The sequence below is a fragment of the Nycticebus coucang genome, chromosome 3 (genome assembly GCF_027406575.1).
Source record: "Nycticebus coucang isolate mNycCou1 chromosome 3, mNycCou1.pri, whole genome shotgun sequence".
In the NCBI taxonomy this organism is placed as follows: domain Eukaryota; kingdom Metazoa; phylum Chordata; class Mammalia; order Primates; family Lorisidae; genus Nycticebus; species Nycticebus coucang.
Window position 1 is genome coordinate 93,980,566 of NC_069782.1, and position 22,989 is coordinate 94,003,554.

At 40.6% G+C, this 22,989-nt stretch overlaps 1 protein-coding gene and 1 pseudogene across 16 annotated transcripts in view; one reads left to right on the plus strand and one right to left on the minus strand.

Moving 5' to 3' along the window:
* The window catches only part of USP54 (ubiquitin specific peptidase 54), a 152,628-nt gene that overhangs the window by 47,190 nt on the left and 82,449 nt on the right, over positions 1-22,989 (plus strand). The window contains exon 1 of one of the 16 annotated variants that reach the window (XM_053586076.1): positions 13,854-13,973. The exons of 14 other annotated variants lie outside the window; for them this stretch is intronic. The gene's annotated coding sequence lies outside the window, so the exon portion shown is untranslated. Of the gene's footprint in view, positions 1-13,853; positions 13,974-22,989 lie in introns of those variants that run through there. One more of the 16 variants, XM_053586081.1, reaches the window with a different exon arrangement.
* LOC128582322 (40S ribosomal protein S6-like) lies at positions 4,002-4,771 on the minus strand (annotated as a pseudogene).

Sequence of the window (22,989 nt, forward strand, 5' to 3'; positions counted from 1 at the left end):
TTAATCCATTTGTGTTTTTTAATCCAGTTAGCCAATCTATGCCTCTTCAGTGGGGAATTCAAGCCATTAACATTTATTGAGATAATTGATAAGTGTGGTAGTGTTCTATTCATCTTATTTTGTGAGACCATTGCTTAGTTTTATCTTTTGCATCAGTGTAGAAGTTAGGTTTTGTCCTTTAATTTCTGAGTTCTTACTTTGCTGTTGATCCATCGTGATGGTTAGTGTGTAGAAGTGATTGAAGTATTTCCTATGGAGCTGGTCTTATTGTGGCAAATTTGCTCAATGTTTGTATATCCGTAAATGATTTGAGTTCTCTGTCAATTTTAAAGCTTAGCTTAGCAGGATATAGAATTCTGGGCCGGATATGGTTCTGTTTAAGTAGATTAAAGGTAGATGACCGTTGTGTTCTTGCTTGGAAAGTTTCATTAGAGAAGTCTGCAGTCACCCCGATGGATTTGCCCCTGTAGGTCAACTGGTGCTTACTCCTGGCAGCTTGGAGAATCTTTTCTTTTGTCTTGACTTTGGACAAGTTCATAACAATGTGTCTTGGAAAAGTTCTTTTAGAGTTGAGGCAACCTGGGGTCTGATATCCCTCTGATAGGCGTGTGTCAGAATCTTTTGTGATATTTCGGAAATTTTCATTTATAATATTCTCTAGTGGCTTGAGAAGAATGGCTTCCATTCTCCTGCAGCATTCTTCTTCCCCTTCTGGGATTCCTATAACTTGTATGTTGGAACACTTCATAAAGTCCCATAATTCTGTCAGTGAATGTTCTGCTTTCTGTCTCTTCTTTTCTTCCTCTTTAACTATCTGAGTTATCTCAAGAGCTTTGTCCTCTACCTCCGAGATTGTTTCTTCTGCATGGTCTAATCTGTTGTTGATACTTTCTATTGCATCTTTAAGTTCCCTAATTGACTGCTTCAGTTCCTTCAGCTCTGCTATATCCTTTCTATATTCTTCATATCGTTCATCTCTTATTTGATTCTGTTTTTGGATTTTCTTTTGGTTATTTTCCACTTTATCTGCAGTTCCTTCGTTGTTTCTATCATTTCCTTCATTGTTTTCATCGTCTGTATTCTAAATTCCCTCTCTGTCATTTCTAACATTTCTTTATAGGTGGAATCCTCTGCAGGAGCTACCTCATGGTACCTTGTTGGGGGGGGGGGGTTTGCTCTGGACTGGTTTTTCATGTTTTCAGTTTTCTGCTGATTATCCCTCATGAGTGATTTCTTTTATCTGTTTCTTTGCCCTAATTTTCCTTTCACTTCCTCTTGATCTTTAAGTTGTCGTGCCTCTGGACTAAGGTTTCAATGAGTCCTTTTTGTACAGGAGCAGAATGATGAGAAGATTGAAGAGTGCGAAGGGAAAAAAGAAAGAAAAAAGAGGAGAGGGAGTATGTAAAGGGGAATATTGACAAAAAGAAGAGAGGCACAGAAAGAGGGGGACAGGAGCAATATAGGTGTACAGTAGGGTACTTTGACCCAACCTTAAAAACTCCCAACCTCTGGGGGTGCTTGGTTGGGTGGTTCCCTTGAGGTCAGCATCTCTTTGCTAGCCTGTTTGGACACAGTACCCCACCTCCACCAAGTAGAGAGGAAAGGCAAAAATGCTATAAATCAAACCAAAACGAGAACAGAAAATTTTACGGGATAAAATTGGGGGAAAAAAAACAAATAATAGGGGTAGAAATACTAGCAAAAATAAAGTTCTAATTATTGAAAAAGGCAAAATGGAAAATTGTATTTAAACTAGAAAAATGAAGAAAGAAAAGAAAGAGAAAAAAAGAAAAAAATCTATAGGGAAAATGTTGAAATTAAAATAAAAGCAAAAAACAAAACCAAAAACAAAGCAACATGTATATATATCTTGCTGGATATTGTATGGGCAACATGTGATCTTCTGGGGTATGAAATGTACAGCTGTACGAGATGGAGACTGGAGGCCTCTGCTGATTTCTCAAACCCCACAGGGTGTAGAACCTAAATCTCTCCTCAGCCCACTTAAAAGGCACTTTAAACTGCTAACCTTGGCTAAGCAGAAGCTTTCCCAGGAAAGCACTTGTCGCTGGGATCACTCCTGTAGTGGCTATCCACTTACCCAGTGTGCCAAAACTGGTCTCACTCTATGCCCCTAAGGGCTAAGGCTGTAAGGCTTTTCAGTCCCTGCCTTTAGGGTGCTCAGTCACTAGAGTACTCACTCCCACCCCATCCTTGCTCTGCAACCCTGAGGGTGGAGCTTGCTGGGGCAGTTCTCCTACAATGGCTCTGCACGGCCTGCAGCCGAACAGTATTAGGTCGGTCCGGCTCAGCGGCTCAGTCTGGGGCCCTAGTCAACGCTTAAAGTCCTCCGCACTCTTGCCCAAGTTCCTCCAAGGTAGTTCAACTGAGTCCCAAGTCCAAAAAAACCAAAACAGCTCATAGGTAAGGCCTTTCCAGTTTGCAATCTCACTGCTGCTGTACTTACAGCTGCCAGCGGGATTAGACCAAACGAACACACATAAACACTTGCCAGTTCTCCGCTGCTTTTGTCTTCCTCATGGGGTCCAGAAGTCTCATGTTGACTCCCTGTGTCCCCAAAGGGATGTTTCTGGGTAGATCCCACCAGCCAGAGATGTCTGGAGTCTTCTCTCCCTGGACTCACCGTGCCCAGTTGCAAGGAAGTTGTTAGTTGGCCACCATCATCCCTTTTTTATTTTTTTTTTAAATTGTTTGGGGGGCGGCACCTGTGGCTCAAGGAGTAGGGCGCCAGTCCCATATGCCGGAGGTGGTGGGTTCAAACCCAGCCCCGGCCAAAAAAATAAAATAAAATAAAATAAAAAAATAAATAAATTGTTTGGGATTCACTGAGGGTACAAAGAATTAGGTTACACTGATTGCATTTGTTACATAAAGTACCTCTTATAATTGTGTCCTGCCCCCAGGAGGTGTGCCATACACCATGACCCCTCTCCCCTTATTCCCTCCCCTGGCCCTGCTCCCCCTTCCCCTACCCCCACCAAGGTGAATGTTACTCTTTTTGAAATTTCTCCTGTTTTTAAACTTTTTGTGTGACTTTGTTTTTATGTTATGTATGTTTGAATTAAAAGAGCACAATAGTTTCTGTAACATTATTACCATGCAAGGGTATTATTATTATTACAGTATTATACTGTGTTATTACCACATATGAGCCATTATAATATTATATTATTATTACCATATGTATGTTGTTCATCAGGGATCTGAATTACATACAAATCTGACCTAAAGGTGTTCTCAGGAAGGTATCACTTCTATAACCTAGGGACCACCTGTATAATGCGTTTGTCATAATTCATGAACCAATATTGATGTCATTATTAACTGAAGTCCAGGGTTTATTCATATTTCCTCAGTTTTATCTGTTCCAAGATCCCATCTAGAATCGTGGGTTATATTTGCTTGTCATTTCTCCTTAGGTTTTTCTTGGCTATAAGAGCTTTTCAGATTTTTTTTATTTTTAGAGACAAGAGTCTCACTCTGGTGCCTAGGCTAGAGTGCCCTCTGTCAGCCTAACTCACAGCAACCTCAAACTCTTGGACTCAGGAGATTCTCTTATCTCAGCCTCCTGAGTAGCTGGGACTATATGTGGCCCCTGCAATGTTCGGCTAATTTTTCTATTTTTAGTAGAGATGGAGTCTTGTTCTTGCTCAGGGTGGTCTCAAACTCCTGAGCTCAAGTGATCTTCCCACTTTGGCCTCCCAGAGTGCTGGGATTACACTGGGATTACAGATTTGAGCCACCACACGCGTCGGACTTTCCTTTTCTTCACTACTGTAGTAGTAGTCTCCCTCTTTTCCATGGGGGATATGTTCAAGACCCCTGGTAGATGCCTAGAAATGTAAATAGTACAAACCTGATTGTTGTCAGAACATGTTTCTATTGAGGTCTTCAGCCCACAAATTTAATGCCTTTTCCATCTTTCTTTCTTTTTTTTTTTTTGAGATAAGATCTCATTTATTTGTTACTCAAAAAAATCCTTATTTTTGACTGGATTCAGACTTAGAAGTTGAAGCTTTCAGAGAGGACAATCTATGTCTCTTGGCAATCTGCTCCTGGAGCTTCTCTTTGGCCTCCTTCATTCTCTTGGCCAAAAGTTTAGCGTATTTGGCAGCCTCTTATTTTTCTTAGTACACTGTTTCTTTAGAGCAAAACACGGGCGTTTATGTTGAAAGACATGTGGAGTTACCAGACACTGAATCTTGGGTGCTTCGATCCTAGGTTTCTTAACCTTCTTTGTTTAAGGGCTTTCTTGCAACATATTGGCAAACATCATCTTCTTTAGACGGATTGAAAAGTTTGCGGATTCTGCTAGCTCTTTTATGTACCAGATACCAAGATACCGTAGTGTCAGTCAGTCCAAGGATATCCTTCTCTCCTTTTTTTACAAAAACCAAGTTGAGAACACTCAGATTGGCATCCACAATGCAACCCAGAACAGATTTGCGCTTCCTTTCTCCAGTTCTCCTTAGTCTATACTAGGAATGCCCCTTACTCAGCAGCAGGTAGACCCAGCCATGGGTCAAGACACCCTGATTCATGGGGAAACCTTGCTTGTTATTTCCACCACTGATTTGGACCACATAACTCTTCCATTCTTCACCCAGCGCGTCAGCAGCAACTTCTGTGGCCATGCACTTCTCATAAAAAGTACTCATAGAAACGTTCTTCTCATAGAAAGTTTGCTTTCATCGTCCACTTCAATGAGTTTCTGGCAGCCAGTGGCTGGGAAGGAGATATTCAGCTTCATCATGAAGTCTCCTTTTTCATCTTAAGTAAGCATCTATTACATATCACATACTATGCCGTGACTTTTGCAGTTTGAGGTGTGACAGCAAGCTAGCATGAATTTTTTTTTTCTTAACAATTTCACGGATAGATTGAAAAGAACAACAGAAAAGAACCCAAACTCTGTAAAATAATTTAAAGAGGTTAATTCTGGGCCGAATATGTGCAACCATGGCCTGGTGAGCCATATCCAACAAGCCTTATGGTTTGGTTATAGTTTGGTTTTATACATTTTATGGAGACAGGAATTATATGTAGGTCATTTCAAAAGTTTTAAAGTACACAAAAATCAAGAAATGTAAAATACACACAGGTGGAAACAAATGAAGTCCTCCTAGCAGCAGTGATAAACTGAGCAAGTTGGATGTGATGGGTGAATCAGAAAGGACACTGTTGCTTGGCAATGAAATAATGGACCATGACACCTCTCTCAAAACTTTCACAGTGGCTAGGTGCGGTGGCTCATACTGTAATCCTAGCACTCTGGGAGGCTGAGGTGGGTGGATCCCTTGAGCTCAGGAGTTCAGGACCAGCCTGAACAAAAGCAAGACCCTGTCTCTAAAAATAGTCAGGCATTGTGGTGGGTAGTCCAAGCTACCAAGGAGGCTGAGGCAAGAGGATCACTTAAGCCCAAGAGTTTGAGGTTGCTGTGAGCTACAATGGCACAGCACTCTACTGAGGGCAACTGAGACTGTCTCAGAACAAACAAAAATAACAAAACTTTTGTAGTGACCTGCGTACATAAAGTCATAAATCAATACAAGGAAGATGTACATTGTGGACCTGAAAAGGCAGGGCATTTGGAAGCAGAGCATTATAGGTTATAGGTGGGTTTAAAGAGTCTTTAATTTGTATTTGGTTAAGGAAATGAAGCTTTTTCTACAGGGTTGGATGTTTAATGTAAGGAAGTCTATTAATCAGAGACAAGCCATCCAGACACAGAGAACTGAAGTGATCTGTTAAGTAAATTAATGACCTGCAGGTGTGATTTAAATTGTGTCCTGTGTAGCCTTAGGCCTGTTAATAAATTAGAAAGGGCATCTCCAAGAAGGTGGGGGGGCATAAAGAGGCATGTCTGACCTACCTTCTTGTGGCCAGAAACTCAGCATTAGGTTATGTCTGGGGTCCCGTTGGCCAAGAGGGGGTCCATTCAGTCATCTGGGGGGGGCTCAAGATTTTTTTTTAGTCCGCAATTTGTTCTTACTGTAGATCTTAGCAGCCTTAGTGCATGATATTTTTCCTAATTCAAGCTTTCTCTTAGAGGAAGCACTTTACTACTACTTTTTGGCCTATCCAAATTTCTAGCAATCAGGCCAAGTGCAGTGGTTCACGCCTATAATCCTAGCACCTGGGAGGCCTCGGCCTCAGCCTTGATTGAGGCAGCAGCCTAAAACTCATGGGCTCAAGGCTTACCCTTGTATTTTTTTTTTTTTTTTTTGAGACAAAGTCTCAAACTGTGGCCCTGGGTAGAGTGCTGTGGCGTCATAGGTCACAGCAACCTCTAACTTGGGCTCAAGAGATCCTCTTAACTCAGTTTTTCTATTTTTAGTAGAGATGGGGTCTCTTGCTCATGCTGGTCTGAAACTCCTGAGCTCAACTGACCATTTCTCTTGGCCTCCTAGAGTGCTAGGATTACAGGTGTGAGGCACCTGTGCCTGGCCTGTAGCCTTTATTTAGTTCTTGTGAAACCTTTTAAAGTGGGAGTTTTTGCTTTTGGAATCTTCTATTTTAGTGAACAAAATAATTTCAATGACAAAGGGAGGTGTCAGCAGAAGTAGGAGCAAATTGCTCTTTACCTTGTCCTGATTTTACTTGATAGCCATCCTTGACTTTTGGCACTGTCATCACTTGTCCCTTACTTCTCTCATATGTGTCTGTTTCAGATTTTCTCATATTTAGAGAATGTTTACTAGAAGAAAGAAATCTAGAAGTAGATTTGGAGCCTAAGGGTTTGAAGAGGTTTGGGATATAGGTATAAGGATGAAAAAAGAAAAATAGAGCAAGCATTGGCTTTCACCTATAGTCTTGGCACTTTGGGAGGCAGAGGTGAGAGAATTGCTTGAGGCCAGGAGTTTGAGATCAGAATGAGTAAAAGAGAGACCCTGTCTCTACAAAAAAATAGAAAAATTAGCTGCTTGGAAGGCTGATGCAGGAGAATTGCTGGAGTCTAGGAATTTGAGGTTGCAGTGAGCTCTGATGATGCTACTGTACTCTAACCTGGGAGAAGAGCAAGACCCTGTGTCAAAAAAAAAAAAAAATCAGATTTGTTGAGGAATGTTAAAGTGAAAAAAATAGGTAAAAATGAGAACATTATAGGGAGGGTTGGGGGCCATAAATGGTCAGAGAAACTTGGAAGGAGAGTAGAAGCAGCATAACTGGGCCTCAGTGACTTTCTCTACTTACAAGAAATAACAAATTAAAACTCTGTGGTCTGATGAGATCACCAGACAGGGTCTTTGTTAACTTATCTGTTCTGTGGTCTGTAGAACAATAACAAGTTACCAATATAATTTTTATTGGCACTCAGTATATGGTTGGCTTCCTCTCCCCACCATCATTTTCTTCTTTTTTTCCTTAGGCATGTCTCTCTTCTTCCTTGATTATGCCTTAAACTTGAAAAATTAAAGTTTAGAAGAGAATTAGAGATTCACCTTTTGACCACTTTCTGTGAGAAAAACATTTAGGTGATCCTGTGGTATGCTGAGAGAGATTTTTACTCTTCCTGTTTTCTAGGATCTTCAGTCTTTTTTTTTTTTTGTTCTTAGTTTTTGGGTTTTGGCCAGGGCTAGGTTTGAACCCGCCACCTCCGGCATATGGGACCGGTGCCCTACTCCTTAAGCCACAGGCGCTGCCCAGGAGCTTCAGTCTTTTGAAGATACTTTTAAGCCCTTTTTCTAGAGATAATGTTGGTTAATGCTCATAATGGCATAATGCTATTTCATACAATTTTTAGAATCAGTGTGTTGGCCTAAAAGAAAGAGGCCATAGTCAAGGCGAGGTGGCTCAGCCTGTAATTCCAGCACTCTGAGAGGCTGAGGAGGTGGATTGCCTGAGCTCACGAGTTCGAGACCAGCCTGAGCAAGAGCAAGACCCCATCTCTAAAAATAGCCAGGCATTGTTGAGGGTGCCTGTAGTCCCAGCTGCTTGGGAGGCTGAGACGAGAGGATCACTTGAGCTCAAGAGTTGGTAGAGACAGAGTTTCACTTTATGGCCCTTGGTAGAGTGCCATGGCATCACACAGCTCACAGCAACCTCCAACTCCTGGGCTTAAGCGATTCTCTTGCCTCAGCCTCCCAAGTAGCTGGGACTACAGGCGCCCGCCACAACACCCAGCTATTTTTTTTGTTGCAGTTCGTCTGGGGCCGGGTTTGAACCCGTCACCCTCGGTATATGGGGCCAGCGCCTTACCGACTGAGCCACAGGTGCCGCCCGAGCTCAAGAGTTTGAAGTTGCTGTGAGCTGTGACGCCATAGCACTCTACCAAGGGCGACAAAGTGAGACTCAGTCTGAAAAAATTAAAAAGAAAGAAGTTGAAGCACAAATATAATTTAAAGAGTTTACATGGCTGGGTGCAGTTGTTCATGCCTATAATCCCAGCACTTTGGGAGGTCAAGGTGAGAGGATCTCTTAAGGCCAGCAGTTAGAGACCAGCCTGTTCAACATAATGATAGTTCATCACTACAAAAAAAATTAAGAGGTTGGCTTGGAGCCTGTAGCTCAGTGGCTAGAGCCCTAGCCACATACACCTGAGCTGGCAGGCTTGAACCCAGCCTGGGCCTGCCAAACAACAATGACAACTACAACCAAAAAATAGCCGGGTGTTGTGGCAGGCCCCTGTCGTCCTAGCCACTTGGGAAGCCGAGGCAAGAGAATTGCTTAAGCCCAAGAGTTTGAGGTTGCTGTGAGCTGTGACTCCACAGCACTCTACCGAGTGGGACATAGTGAGACTGTCTCAAAAAAAAAAAAAAAATATTAAGAGGCAATTACTTGAGCCAAAGTGAGAACAGCTGCTGCCGGGAAGACTCAGACCAAAGTAGGTTTTTAAAGACATAAAAGGGACTGGGAGTGGGCTGATACAAAGTTATCTGTCATGAATTCTCTTTGGTTTACAGAAATAACATTGATTTGTGATTGGTTATACATTGTTAAGCTGTAGGATGTGAGTTATAGTGTCTACTGCAGCATTAGGCTAACTTTTATCTGCATATGTTAATAGTAGGCAATTTCCTCAGGTATAAGTTCTTTTCTCACATGCAAGATTAATTAAATGAATGAATTTAAACAATAATGTCATCATAACATTAGAAGCCCAAATAAATGGCTATTAGCTGCCTTACTTCTTTAGAGTTCATCTGTGTACGAAATACACGGATGATTTCTTGGATGATTTTGCTGCTTGGATTTATGGTTAACAACCTACGTTTCTCCAAAATATGTCCATAGGATCAGTTTTTTCTTCCCACTACCTTTTATGCAAAGTTCCTCTTCTCAGTAATGTGTGCTTGAGTGGAACTATCAGCTACTTAAGGTACACACACTATTTGCCAGAATGGTAAGTCTCAGAACAAAAACTAGATTCAAATCATTTTATAGTTTTTACTGAGAAAAGAGTATATTCTTCCTTGCAACCTAGGTTCTGGAGAGCTTTGGGGTCACCAAAAGAGGGGGTCTTGGCACTAGGAATGAAGAGGTTTGACACAGTCTGTATCCGGGGACTGAGGTACTCTGTGAGGAGCCCTCCTGAGTAAACCTCGTGTCTATATTTTATTATCATAAATGGGAAGAAGTAGACAAAAGCTGCTTGCCAGACATTAGCACTGATTAGAGAGGATGTGGAGAAGGTCAGGTAGAATGTGTCCACCTTTGTTTTTGGAAAACTGCAGACCTTGAGCACAATCTCTGCCTTTAGCATCAAGAGACCTTTGGAATCTAAAGAATCTTTACCATACCATAATTATTATTGCTACACCTCACATATACATTTTCTGTTGGAGGCCAATTTTCTGATCTTTTGGATGCACATAACTCACACGCTATTCTCCTGATTGTCCAGGTCTCTCAAGCAGGAAGCAAGTTTTTTTTTTTTTTTTTTTTGAGACAGATCCTCAAGCTGTCACCCTCTGTAGAGTGCGGTAGCATCACAGCTCACAGCAACTTCCAATTCCTGGGCTCAAGTGATTCTCCTGCCTCAGCCTCCCAAGTAGCTGTGACTATAGGTGCCTGCCACAATGCCCAACTATTTTTTGGTTGTAGCCATCATTGTTGTTTGACAGGCCCAGGCTGGATTTGAACCTGTCAGCTCAGGTGTTTGTGGCTGGTGCCTTAGCTGCTTGAGCCATAGGCACTGAGCCAGTTTTTTTTTTTTGCAGTTTTTGGTTGGGGTTGAACCCACCACCTCCAGCATAAGGGGCTGGCGCCTTACTCCTTGAGCCACTACCCTTTTTTTTGAGACAGAGTCTCAAGCTGTCGCTCTGGGTAGAGTGCTATGGTGTCTGCTTGCAGCAACCTCCAACTCTTGGGCTTAGGCAATTCTCTTGCCTCAGCCTCCCAGGTAGGTATCAGACTACAGGTGCCTGCCATAACATTTGGCTGTTTTTTGGTTGTAGTTGTCATTGTTGCTTGTCAGGCCCGGGCTGGATTTGAACCCACCAGCTCTGGTGTATGTGGCTGGAGCTCTAGCCGCTGAACTACAGGCACTGAGCCAGGAAGCAAGTCTTATGCTAAAGATCAGGGCTCAGTTTCCCCTACAGTGTCAAAGGCTGGACTATTTTTTCTTCGATTTCTAAAACCAAGTCTATCCCATAGTTTCATTTTCTAAAGCTCCAGTTTAGCAGCTCTGAATTGAACTTTTTCCCCCTCTATGAGTATATAGCCCAGGGATCAAATGTGATAGAAAGCAGTCTCGGGCGGCGCCTGTGGCTCAGTCAGTAGGGCACCGGCCCCATATACCGAGGGTGGCGGGTTCAAACCCGGCCCTGGCCAAACTGCAACCAAAAAATAGCTGGGCGTTGTGGCGGGCACCTGTAGTCCCAGCTGCTCGGGAGGCTGAGGCAAGAGAATCGCTTAAGCCCAGGAGTTGGAGGTTGCTGTGAGCTATGTGAGGCCACGGCACTCTACCGAGGGCCATAAAGTGAGACTCTGTCTCTACAAAAAAAAAAAAAAAGAAACTAGTCTCTTCCATGCCCCTTCTCACCTCATTCTCCAAAGTTTATGTAAAATCCCCAAATTTTCTCATTACATTCTAGAATTGAGAGGCTTTTATTTTCTAATTTTGTTCCTACTCTGGAGCCACTTGTCTCCTACCTCTACTGCCAACATCAGCATTATCATTAGAATCTCAGAAATAAAACAAAAAAAAAGGTTTTGCTTTTTGATTATATTAGAGGGAGTCACTTTGGTTTTTCTTTCTTTCTTTCTTTTTTTTTGTAGAGACAGAGTCTCACTGTACCGCCCTCGGTAGAGGGCCATGACGTCACAGGACTCACAGCAACCTCTAGCTCTTGGGCTTCCGGGATTCTCCTGCCTCAGCCTCCTGAGCAGCTGGGACTACAGGCGCCCGGCACAATGCCCGGCTATTTTTTTGTTGCAGTTTGGCCAGGGCTGGGTTTGAACCCGCCACCCTCGGTATATGGGGCCGGTGCCCTACTCACTGAGCCACAAGCGCCACCCCACTTTGGTTTTTGTTAATGAAATCCTCTTTATCTTTTATGACTTTTAAGAGAAGCAATGTTTCTTCATTAAATTGAAGATTCTTTTGTACCCTTACCCTGTTTGCTAGTGGAGACCAATAACGAAAGGTTATGGGATCTGACCAAATAGAACTTTTTAGCCTGTGGTCTTCTACTACCCTCCCCTCACCCTCCAAGGGTTTTTCTTGATTGCTTTACTCAAATCATACAAGTGGTTTCTTCCTGCTAATAATATTTATATTTTTTGAAAAGCCTTTGTTTATTATGGTCCAAGATGGGCCTAGGATGGTGTTATATATTCCTTACAAAGTACTATTTTAATTAGTCATCCAACTTTAGAATCCCTGAACATTTAAACTTAAAGCCATATATATCATTCTCCTTTTGGCTTAGCAATCATGCCCATAAAACCTTTCCTATAGGCAGTTTGACAGTCACCTAACACAAAATGCAGATACTTAATTAATTTTGGGTGGAGAAGCCCAGTGGTTGATGCAGAGTTCTTTTTCTTTCTTTCTTTTTTTTTTTTTTTTTTTGTAGAGACAAGTTTCACTTTATGGCCCTTGGTAGAGTGCCATGGCATCATACAGCTCACAGCAACCTCCAACTCCTGGGCTTAAGCGATTCTCTTGCCTCAGCCTCCCGAGTAGCTGGGACTACAGGTGCCTGCCACAACGCCCAGCTATTTTTTGGTTGCAGTTCAGCCGGGGCCGGGTTTGAACCCGCCACCCTCGGTATATGGGGCCAGCGCCTTACCGACTGAGCCACAGGCACCGCCCCAGAGTTCTTTTTCTATATGATGCAGAATCTCTTGGGCAGTCTTGAAGAGGGAATAAGAAATGCCCATAAATAGCATAAAAGGCAGAGTGTAAATACTATAGGAGAGTTTATGGGAAGTGTTTTCTGAAGGGCTTCAGAAGAGGTTATAGTCTATTAGGGTGAAATTTCCTTGTGGATCACTTCCCTTGGCTAGATGAGATATGAAAAGTCAAGTTATTATAGTTTCATTGTAGGCAGAATCAAAGGTCTATAACTCTGTTCCAGCAATCTAATATAGATTAGTTTCACAATGAATAAATACTAATCTCTTAATGACTTGATTGAAGAACATGGTCTTGATGTTTGTGTATCTTTCTTTGCATTTAGCACTACTCAATAGAAATCCTATTTGACACTTTGAGAAGATGCTACCACCATCCCCTCCCCCACATGGCACTTAGAATGCTAATAGGTTGCTAGAAAAGAAAAGCAACAGTATTTTTTTTTTTTTTTTGGCACTTGTTACCAAAAGACTACTTTAATTTAGTATGCTGTATTGTTAAAATTGAAGAGCTTAATTAGTTTTGGACAGTACCCATGTCTGTTTAATTTTACCAATAAGTCTTAATTGAATTTTTTTTTAGGCAGTCCACAAATTTTCTTTTAACCTATAGAAATACAACAGACTTTCATATTTAGTGAGGATTCTCCTGATGAGTTTTTTTTTCATCAGTATGCTTATAAAGCAACTCCTTTCCATAAGCTGTTTTATAACCCAGAGTAATGCATAGAAGGGTGTGTGTTAGTCTTCTGGGGCCTTTGTGCCCTGCCTACAAATGCAAGTTCTGGGCTGACGGATCACATGTTTGGGGGCAGGGCCCTGCCTGCTGTTTGTTCTTGGTAATATAACTAGGTCTCTTCCTTGAGAGAGGGGTGGAGATCTTTCACTGTCCTGGACTTCGGGGCTTAGAATCTACATCCCAAGCATTTTTAAATTGACTCAGATTCCAGCTGCTTAGTTTACTTAATAATGTTTGTTAATAATGTTTTAAGACAGTTGCAGGAGTTTTGCCTAATGATTTAAATCCAGATAGTCTTGGAATTCTGAATTAGGAATTTTAAACAATGACATTAACATTGAAATAAACAACAACATTGTTTTTGATTATTCTCTAAGTCTAAAGCATTATAGAAGTGTCTTGTAAGTCCCCTTTTGACTATAATGAAAAGGACTGTTTTTTTTTTTTTTTAAGACTGGCCCTTTGGAAACAGCTGCCACCCTGCAAACCTTATTGTTTGATGACCTTTGTCATCAGGAATGCCCCTGGAGGAAACAGCCTCATAATTGTTTTTCTTAAGCCTCTTGTTGAAGTTTGTGACATGTTCTTTCAAGTTACTTTTGGTTAGTTTCTTAAGTTTACTTTGTTTGCTTTTAATTGGAAGCTCCACCTTTATAGCTTTATTATGAATTGTCTGGGCAGAGTTCCTGGTAGTTGGTAAAAAGAATTGCCTTCTCTCTGATATCCTGTTCTTCTGGAGCCTTGTGATTTAGAGTCACAGTTTCCCATTGTTGCTAGCTACAGTTGTCCCCTCCCTATTACCCTTCCTCCCCACAACTCTCGCTATTCCCCTGACCCTCCCCTTTCCTGTATCACTTGTCCCACAAATGCCCTAATGATTGGAGGTTTTTTGCTGGAGGTTGAGTGTGCTTATCTGGTAAGTATTGCAGTTGTAATAAAAATGTGTAGATGGAGGGATACAGAAAGTGTTTTGTGAAGTGTTTCTTTTAACAATACCGTTTAAATTTTGAAGTTGAGGTCTTAGGACTCAACTTTTAGGATGTGTCTTTCATGCTGACTGTTGCTTCTCTCTTTCCCCCTTCTCTTTCAATTATTAACTTTGGAAATTTGAATTAGAATTTTCATAGGTTTTCTTTGGTTTTAATTAGAGTTAAGAGTTGGGGGTTTAGTATTTTAAATTTCCTTCAAACAAAAGGTTGTTTGTGGTTTCTTTATATCTATTTTCAGTATTAACATACTTGTTAAAGTAATAACAAAGAAAAGAGCCCATTTTGTGGCTAACCTTGAAAGTAGCATTTACTTCCAGAATCAGTGATTCTTTTTTCCTATCAGCAGAATGTTGTTGGCAAAATTCACTAAGATTCTGGCAATATGTTGTTAATTCTGGGAAATGGTTTGCTGAGTACTTGAGGATAACAGATGCTTCTGGGAATTATTTTTGGGAAGTTTGATTTGTTCATTAGCACCTGCTTCCTTGAGGTGTGAGGTCTTTAATCTTTTTGAAAGTAAAATATCTAACATTTGGTGGTTAGGTTGAGTCAAATATTACTTTAATAATGTGCTTTCTATATTTTTGGATTGTATGTTTTGATCTTGTACTAAGAAATAGTATTTGTGTGTGTACCTTTTTTTAAAATACTGGATGGTTGATATTTTGGTATTTTAAGCAGTTGTAAGTAACGAGTCTAGGATTCTCCAGAAATATTGCTAATTAAAAGTTGTCTTTATGGTAGATAACATGAGAGAAAAGGTGTTTGTGGGATTTTACTGCTGTTCAGTTGGCTCATTTGTTCAAATGATGATTGTTCTTGTATAATAATCATTTCTCCTACTATGAGCCCCGAAGTGCTTTGTGCTTGGTGTACTTCACAGTACACCATGGCCAGGTAAGGTAGTATTTTCCCTTTGGGAAGTGGTCATACATAGATAAAAAAGACATGGGGTTTTCTTTCTGCAAAATGAGGAGAATAATCCCTTGCTCAGGCTGCAAGTAGCCACCACAATACTGGCTACTTTTTCTATTTTTAGTAGAGCTGGGGGTCTCACACTTGGACAGGGTGGTCTGGAATTCCTAAGCTCAAACAAACCACCTAACTCCCAAAGTGCTAGGAAAGGGCGGCGGCACCTGTAGCTCAGTGGGTAGGGTGCCGGCCACATACACCAGGGTTGGCGGGTTCAAACCCAGCCCAGGCCTGCTAAAACAACAAGGACAACTGCAACAACAACAACAAAAATATCTGGGCATTGTGGCAGATGCCTGTAGTCCCAGCTACTTGGGAGGCTGAGGCCAGAGAATCTCTTAAGCCCAAGAATCTGAGGTTGCTGTGAGCTGTGACTTCATGGCACTACTGAGGGCAACAGCTTGAGACCGACTCATAAAAATAAAAAACAAACAAACAAAAAAAAACGACAACGAAGTGCTAGCATTACAGGGTGAGCCACTGTACCCATGTGATGCTTTTCTTTTTTTTTGGTGTCCTCTGTTACCTTTAGTCACTCATGTGTTTGTTCTCACACTGGAGTTGTTTGTGCCATTCAGTACCAGTGTTCTCCCAACAGAAACAAGTCAAGACAGTACTGTCAGTGGCTTTCCTTCTGTTTTCCTCTTGTTGTTGTTTTTTTTTTTTTTTTTTTTTGAGACTGCCCTTGGTAGAGTGCTGTGATGTTACAGCTCACAGCAACCTCAAACTCTTGGGCTTAAGCAATTCTCTTGCCTCAGCTTCCCAAGTAGCTGGGACTACAGGCGCCCGCCACAATGCCTGGCTATTTTTTGTTACAGTTGTTGTTGTTTAGCAGGCCCAGGCAGGGCTTGCACCCGCTAGCCCTGGTGTATGTGGCCGGCGCCACAACCACTGTACTATGGGTGCCAAGCTGCCTATTTTCCTCTTATTGCTAGAGCTCTTGTATTTTGTGCTGAAATAATTTGAGTCTTAGTGTGTTTATGACTCATAAATAGTACATAGTTGCAATCAAGTGTTTAAATTTTAAAAGTCTTATTAATGATTTAAAAAAAATAGGAGAAAAGATCTCTGATTCTAAGTTAGTGAACCAGAAAGGGTTATTGTATAGGGCAACTTTATGGAACCCAGTTATTATTTTGCTCTCCAGGGGCCTAATAAATTGTTATTCTCTTTTCTTTAACCACTACTGTTAATAGTTTGCTGCTATTGGTAGTATGGTTGAGAAAGAGCATTTTGTTTGTCATATGGGTCACAAAGTAGAGTATCTTTCTTCCAAAGACGTTTTGGAAACACAAGTTGTATTTTAGATGTGCACAATTTAGTGCAGAAGATTCAGGGAGGAGCTAGAGGGCTGATTGGTTGTGCCTATAACTGAGTTATCGCTAAACTGAGAAATGTGAGTTTACTTTGTTTTATAAAACTTTATTCATTTTAACAGGTAATGAACATTTGTTGAATGTAAAGCAATGTAACTTTCTACATTATATTCTTTTTTGTTCCAAATTTTATTTCACTAACTTAAAAGGCAAACAAAATGTGTATTTCAAATCTCATTATTTATCTGAAACATGTCTACATAGTGTATTTTATTTTATTTTATTTATTTATTTTTATTAAATCATAGCTGTATACGTTGATATGATCATGGGGCATCATTCACTAGCTTCACAGACCGTTTGACACACTTTCATCACACTGGTTTACATAGCCTTCCTGGCATTCTCTCAGTTACTGTGCCAAGACACTTACATTCCACATACATAGTGTATTTTAAATCTCATTATTTATCTGAAACATGTTTACATAGAAGACAAACAGATAAAGGATTTCAAGTAACTTATTGGATAGTCCATTGCACATTTAAAAATATTCTTTTTCATTCCACAAAACTCTACATTGAAAGACAAAAAAAAAAACTTTTTTTATTGTGTAAAAGCTAGATGCAAAGTTCTGATGTAAATTTTTTTTTTTTTTGACAGAATTTCACTTTATTCACCCTTGATAGAGTGCTGTGGTGTCACAGCTCACAGCAACCTCAAACTCTTGGGTTGAAGTGATTCTCTTGCCTCAGCCTCCTGCATAGCTGGGACTATCGGCACCCTCCACAATGCCCAGCTATTTTTAGAGACGGGGTCTCACTCTGGCTCAGCCTGGTCTTGAACCTGTGAGCTCAGGCAATCCACCTGCCTCGGCCTCCCAGAGTGTTGGGATTACATGCGTGAGCCATTGTGCCCGGCCCTAAATTTATTTCATTGTCAACTCTGATGATAACGGGAGGCACAAATCTGCATAGTTCAGTAAAACAATGCAAACAAAATGCTTCTATTTCTCTCAGAAATTAGAAACTCCTATTTATGTCTCTTACAAGTACTACACATAAATGATGCTCATGCTATGTCACTTCTTTCCTTTTCCTATTTTGCTTCTCTTTGCTGAAGACTTTGGTCACTATCTCTTATTTTTTTGTGTCCTTGTTTTTAGTTTAGCTATAATTTCCACTGCATATAACTTTACTGATTTACTTCAGGAAATACATTAAGCCCAGCTGCTGAGCATACACACACACACACACACACACACACACACACACACACACACACACACATATATATTTTTTGAGATAGAGTCTCATTTTGTCACCCTTGGTAGAGTGCGGTGGCATCATAGCTCACAGCAACGTCAAACTCTTGGGCTCAAGGGATCCCCTTGCCTTAGCCTCCCAAGTACCTGGGAATACAGGTGCCTGCCACAATGCCTGGCTATTTTTAGAGGTAGGGTCTTACTCTTGCTCAGGCTGCACTTGAGCCCGTGAGCTTAGACAGTCCACCCACCTCAGCCTACCAGAATGCTAGGATTACAGGTGTGAGCCATGGCACCAGCTGAGCATATATATCTTGAATGTCTGTAGCTGTAGGATTTCAACAGCCTTACTTATGGGGATCCATCTTTCTTCTGCCACAGCCTTCTTATTTAAATAGGCAGGATAAGTACAAATAAACCTGTCCTCATTGCCCTGGGAAATAACTATACTCATAAGGGCCATCTTCATAAGGGTCCACAGAGTGCCAACACAAGACCCCCAGGGAGAAAATCTGTCTAAACCAGCTCTGGGTTTCTCTCTATGTTATATTTTACTTAAGTACTGATTTACTAGTTAAGTTTTGGTTAATGAAATTCTTTGGAGGGAGACATAAGGCCCAATTAGTGGAAAGAGATATTTTAAAAGAATCCTTTGGGGCAGGACGTTGTGGCTCACAACTGTAATCCTAGCACTCCAGAGGTCTAGGTGGTGGATTGCTGGAGCTCAGGAGTTAGAGACCAGCCTCAGCCAGAGGGAGGCCTTGTCTCTAAAAATGGTGGGACATTGTGGTGGGCACCTGTAGTCCCAGCTATTCAGGAGTTTGAGGCAAGGTAGAGTGCTGTGTCGTCACGGCTCACAGCAACCTCCAACTCCTGGGCTTAGCCGATTCCCTTGCCTTAGCCTCCCAAGTAGCTGGGACTACAGGTGCCCACCACAACGCCTGTCTATTTTTTGTTGCAGTTTGGCCAGGGACTGGTGCCCTACCCACTGAGCCACGGGCACCACCCTATTTTGTTTAATTCTTTCAACAAATCATATTTATTGTAGGTAGTAAATGGCCTGAAAGTGATGGAGTCAGGATTACAATATAGATTCATCTTGTTCTTCATTATCCTCCTCTTCCTCATCAAAACATTTATTCCAAACTCACCACGTGCCAGTTAGTAAGAGCTAACTTACTAACTTCTTACTAACTGGCACGTGGTGTTAGCTAAAACAAAGTGAAACATGCCTTTATATTTTCTTTCCAACTGATTTTAGACAAATATGGTATAAATGGCAGTTTTCTTAGTTCTTATAATAGGAAAAATAAGACTTTCTGACTTTTATCAGCATATGATTCTTCATGTGTGATATGATCTAATCATTTGAAGCTGCCAAAGTCCAGCCCTCAGGAAATTGTTTGAGTTGAGTAACTAGTCACTGGGGAGTTTAAGATAACCAGCCCCTTAAATCAACAATTAGCTTGGCCTTTTTTGTGGTTGTAGATGTTTATCTCTCTTTATTTCAAGCTTGAATCAAAAGCAAATATTGATTCCATTAATACAGTCTTTATTATAAAAACTTGTCAACAGTATCTCAAGCTAGGTATGGACATTTTGAGGGCTCTTTTATTTGAGGAGCGTTAGAATTTATCAGGATGTTAGAATTGGTTGTTCTAGGTAGTTATCTCTTCATACAAAAAGCTTTCTATTTCAATTACACTCTCAATTCAATGCCTACTGTATTCAGCCTTTGTGTGGAATAGAAAGATGCCCTTCAGGAATATAAAATGTCCATGTACACAAATAATGGTAACATGAGGGAGAATGTGAATGTTGTAATCCAAGCGACACATGCATTGAGAACACAGAGGAAGATGAAATAAACTGGGAGATTGAAAAGGTAAGGGAGGAAGAGAATCCAGGAAGGCTTTTGAAACAGCTATTTCTTAGAGGATAGAAAGGATTTATTGGAGGATAATCATATTTCTTATGATTTTCAAGAAGGGAGGGCAAAGATATCCGAGGTAGAAGCAATATTAGAGCCAAGGCAATGAGAAAGTAGAGAGCTTATTTATTTATTTATTTTGAGACAAAGCCTCAAGCTGTCTTCCTCAGTAGAGTGCCATAACATCACAGCTCACAGCAACCTCAAACTCCTGGGCTTAAGCAATTCTCTTGCCTCAGCCTCCCCAGTAGCTTGGACTACAGGTACCCGCCACAGCACCCGGCTATTTTTTTTTGGTTGTAGTTGTCATTGTTTGGCAGGCCAGGGCTGGATTCGAACCCGCCAGCTCTGGTGTATGTGGCTGGTGCCTTAGCCGCTTGAGCTATAGGCACCGAGCCAGAGCTTATTATACAGAAAGAAATCCAGTTTATTTGGAATGGAGCATAAGTTAGGGGCACATAATAGGTGATCAATGAAATGTCTGATCAATGAGTAAGTGAGTACAAGATGAAGCTGAAGGTAAAATCCAATGATTCTCAAACTTTATGTTGATTCCAGACATATTTAATTCCATTTTATAAATTACAAATTGTTTTGGCAGAACATATGAATATTAAAAATATGTAGTATAGTGTGGTGCCTGTGGCTCAAAGGAATAGGATGCTGGCCCCATATGTCGGAGGTGGTGGGTTCAAACCCAGCCCCAGCCAAAAACTGCAAAAAAAAAAAAAAAAAAAAAATGTAGTATAAAAATCACAGTCAAGAATACAATAAGAGAAAACTGTCAAAGTAGGTCCAACTGACTGCTTTTATTTTTTTTTACCTTAAGTTTGCTATTCGTTCATGTTTTTGTCCTGCTAGCAGTAAAGTAAATAGATCAGAAAAAATTATTGGAGAGAAGCTTGTGGAAAATTCATCCATTAATTTTTTCCCATAAGTAGAAAAATACTATTATTCTTCTCTAGTCAAAAGAACATCCCTTTCTAGAAGCCATTAATGATTTTGAAAAGGGGAGTGGTGGTTGGAACTGCATTTTAAGAGTGTTCTGGTAGTCACATACAGGATTTGAGAGCTGGCAATGAGTCAGTAATGTGGTACCACAGTCCAGAGGTGGAGAGGATCTGAACCTTAGCAGCAGAGAGAATAGAATGAAAGGTGATAGAAATCCAGATCTGGCCCTCTTGTTTCTAAACAGCAAATAGTTACCAGTTATTAACTAGTTTTCATATTGTTAGGATATATTTGTCTCAGTGGTTGATTACTTCTTCTCTAGACTCCTTTTACTCTATTTTAAGGGAAAATGATTTTTTTTTTGTAGAGACAGAGTCTCACTTTATGGCCCTCGGTAGAGTGCTGTGGTATCACACAGCTTACAGCAACCTCCAACTCCTGGGCTTAAGCGATTCTCTTGCCTCAGCCTCCCAAGTAGCTGGGACTACAGGCGCCCGCCACAACGCCCGGCTATTTTTTGGTTGCAGTTCAGCCGGGGCCGGGTTTGAACCCACCACGCTTGGTATATGGGGCCGGCGCCTTACCAACTGAGCCACAGGCACCACCCAGGGAAAATGATTTTAAATCCCTATTTTTAGTTTTTAACTTTCAGTAAGGAAATTATAGGTTATAGATTATTTATTAATTATAGATCATTTAGGAAATAGAGAAAAGAGGAAAATATAATTCTATCATCCTAAGAAGACCTATTTTATTTTACATTTACTTCCCCTTGATCTTATAGATTTTAAAACTTCTTTATTAATTCATTCTAGTATATCAAGCTCTGAGAAATGGGTTCTTCAACTAATAAAACTTAATTGCTATACTGTGATGTTAAACATAGTGAACCAAGAGCTTTTATATGATCTCTTCAGTGGACTCAGGTTCACAAAATAAGTCAGTATCTCCTTTATTTGTATAAATCAGTCTTGGTCCACCTACCTTTAGACTTATGGATATTAATCCTCCAAAAGCCTCAATCCCCTTTGGGCCTAAGGTTCTATCTCCTTCAAAGGCTTATTTACATAATTTTCAAATTTTTTTATTTTGAACCAATTTTGGGCTTATAGAAAAGTTGCAAAAGTAGTACAGAATGTTATCTTTTTTTTTCTTCTTTTCTTTTTTAAGAGACAGAGTCTTGTTCTCTCACCCAGGCTGGAATGCAGTGGCGTGATCATAGCTCAAGGTCATGTTGAACTCTGGGACTCAAGTGATCCTTCTGCTTCAGCCCCTTTAGTAGCTGGGACTACAGAGAGTGTTTTCATATACTGCTCACTGAGTTTCCTCTATTGTATTGTTTTACATAATCGTAATGCAATGATCAGAACCAAGAAATTAACATTGGTACAATACTGTTAGCTAAACTAAAGACCTTTTTTGAATTTCATCAGTTTGCCCACTATTATTTTTTGTTGTTTTTTTTTGTCTCCCAGGATCCTATGGGGATCTCACATTGCATTTTAGGTATTTTTTTTTCCTTTAGTTTACTGCATTCTGTAAATGTTTCTCAGTCTTTGTCTCTTGTAACCTTGACATTTTTTGGAGAATATTGATCAGATTTTGTCATATGTCTTTCAGTATGGATTTGTCTAATGTTTTCTGATGATTGGACTGAGATTATATGGTTTAGGCAAAATGCCACAAAAGTAATATGCCCTTTTCAGTAGTTTGCATCATGGCAAGTAATATGCCCTTTTCAGTGGTTTGCATCATGGCATTCACGATGTCAATAAGTGTTATTTCTGGTAGTTTTGACGTTGGTTTCTTGGGTAAGGCGGTTTCTGTTGGGTTTCTCCATTGTCAAATTACTGTCTTTTCCTTTGTAGTTAATAAATACCTTAACGAAGATACTTTGATACTACTATTTGCAATAGATGTCACGGAGTTATTATATGTACACATGGAACTAGTAGTGTCTGCTTAGAGACCTCACTGAACTTTAGTTACTGTGAAATGAATTTCCATGAAAGACCTTCTCCTTCTAAGCCTCTTGCACTTTACACCTGGTTTCCTCAAAGGGTGCCAGGGCTTTGCAGGAACAAATTCTATCTAGTTTTTATTGATCTCAGTTCCATTCAAAACCATTCATAACGAATCTCTCACGCTAACCTGTAGTTTTTTGAACCTCACCTCACTGTTAGGGCTCCTTCTAGCCCAGGCCTTACCTTCCTTTGTGCAGTAGCTAGTTTCATTTGAATGACTACTTTGGGCTTTTTCAGAAACAGGGGCTAAGAGAAGCTGGTGACTTCTCTTTGTCAGTGAGGAATACAGTGGGGGATAATTGGAGCGGCTGCAGCTAAACCTGGTTTATTACTTTGGCCTGAAGAAAAATGGCAGTACATTAAGCCTGTGTATATTTGTTATAAAGGAATACTGTGTATATTTGTTATAAAGGAATTATTTTCCCCTAATTTCACTAGTATGGGGAAGTTGGGTGTTTTTTCTAAAGGTAGTCAGCTTTTCTAGAG